The sequence below is a fragment of the Aplysia californica genome, unplaced genomic scaffold (assembly GCF_000002075.1).
Source record: "Aplysia californica isolate F4 #8 unplaced genomic scaffold, AplCal3.0 scaffold00325, whole genome shotgun sequence".
Lineage (NCBI taxonomy): Eukaryota > Metazoa > Mollusca > Gastropoda > Aplysiida > Aplysiidae > Aplysia > Aplysia californica.
In genome coordinates, this window is record NW_004797595.1 from 855,863 (window position 1) to 858,034 (window position 2,172).

Sequence of the window (2,172 nt, forward strand, 5' to 3'; positions counted from 1 at the left end):
TTCTCTCTCTCTCTAAATATAAAATACTAAATATACTCTTAACTGCATTTGTTTACTTTCTTCTGTCCACGTGTGCACTTTGTGTCAAACATTCCGTCATTCAGAATTCGACGAGGCAGACTTTATTGTGCTATGACAATAACCTCAAACCTTGTTAAGAAGTTCCTATTCGGGCGGTCAGACGAACGCTACTTGTGTGCACTGACATATTCAACAAAATATCTATATCTAAGTCTGCCATCTATTTCAAAGAAATAAAAAGTCGATGGTTTTAACTGATCAAGAGAAAAATGCTAATACTGTTTCAAAAGAATGAGCTCTCAAATATGTGGAAACCGAAACAAAATGTGGAAACAGAACTGAATCTTACATTCGGGAAATACACGATGTGAATAATTATAAAATTGTAGAAGGTGCTTAGATTTATTTCGTATTCATTAAATTAAATATCAACGTATTTGAGTCATCGGATTCAGAAAGTGAATATTGTGGGTGAGTCACTTTTTTCTCAAGATTCCTTTTGAAAATTGATCTTTAATCCCAGACGTAGGTAAAAGCAGCTCAGAAACTCCGTGATTTAGCCTTATCATCATGAAATTATGTTTCCACGCTTGAGTAAGCGTCCAGCCAGATTGTCATCAACATATTTTACAAACAGAATGACGAAATGACAATAAGGCTTGTATCTGGATCCAAAAACCAATCTTTGTACAAGAAGCAATTTCATAATATACGTTTTTTTGCTTTCCACTGCGTACCTACACTTTCTGTCAAGGTGGCCAGGTTTTGTCTTGTAGATTCGACAACAATCAAAGCCAAAACCATCCAATCAAACGTTAATCTAGCGTGCTCCAATCCTGCATTGACAGGTGTGTTATCGGTAATCCATGAGGATTTAGGACATGTCCCCTCAGTTCACAAGTCATGGACTATGAACGGTATGGTGTTGATGAAAATAGGTTAACTTCGATGTTTAGGGTATAATAATATGCTTTAAATCACTTATAATTTTTCTACCATGTCTAGGCTTCCATCAAAGAAAAGGTGTCAAAATGTTATGTTGCAGTGGAGTTCAGTAATGAGCTTTCAGATTCTACCAAGAGATTTGTTTCAATGACAATGACCGTGACAATCTTTATTCATCTCTCAGAGAGAAATATGTATTGGCCGTTTACAATGGCAGTAGATGTTACAAAGATTAGGAGCACTCACGCATACACAGGACAAGACAGGACTAGTGAAAAAACACATCCATGGGGACAGGCCGTGTTACAAAGGGTTGTGTCAAACTTTGTGCTGTTCAGCTAAATTAATATATTATTGTCGTCTGCCTGTCAAAATTTCATGACCTGTGCTGTGCTATAATGATTAACTTCCAGATTTAAAAGTTTTTTCAATGACAATCATATGCGATTGAGTTGTATAAAATGCTGAAGAAAAATCAACAAAAAGTATTCTCGTATACATTGTAGGTGTTTCAAGGTGTTTCAGTATAGAGTCACAAAAACAAGTACAGCCTCTTGTACGTTCTTCTTTCGTTTGCATGAAAACTGGAATAGATTTCCATGCGCACAAACCCTTTTTGACAGACAAAAGTGAACAAGCTATGACTATGTTTACACAAATAATCTTCCTGTGAAGATGTGTGTCTTCACCGCGTTTCGGTCTTTCCAAGAAGTTTTGTGCCCTCCCCCCTCCCCCTCAACTCCTTTCTATTTATTCCACCCTGTCCCAAGCCCCCAATATTGTTTTGATTTTCAACACCAAAGTATTCTCGTTCGCCCCCCCCCCCTTTTTACTTTTTCTTCTTTCTGTCCTTCTGCCCCGCCACCCTCTGTTGGTAAACACACTCTTTGCCAGTTCTGGCAGACGTAATGTGTTTGCTTTGGCGCTTTTTACTGTGTTTCAAGTGACAACTCTCCCATCCACCACTCCCTGAATTCCTAGCCCTTTCCACCGGCCTGTCTCCTTCATCACACTCCTTGTTATTATTTTGCAGTCATTAATTCAGGCCATGCTGAAAATACATTATACATCTATAATATTCTGACACATTGGCATTCATATTAAGAAAAAGAAAAAAACGTCCTTCCGACAATACATCTTTTATCTATCCACGTCTGACACGTCACCTGAGTTCTGTAGTTTCTCTTTAATACTGCACCTCCTCCC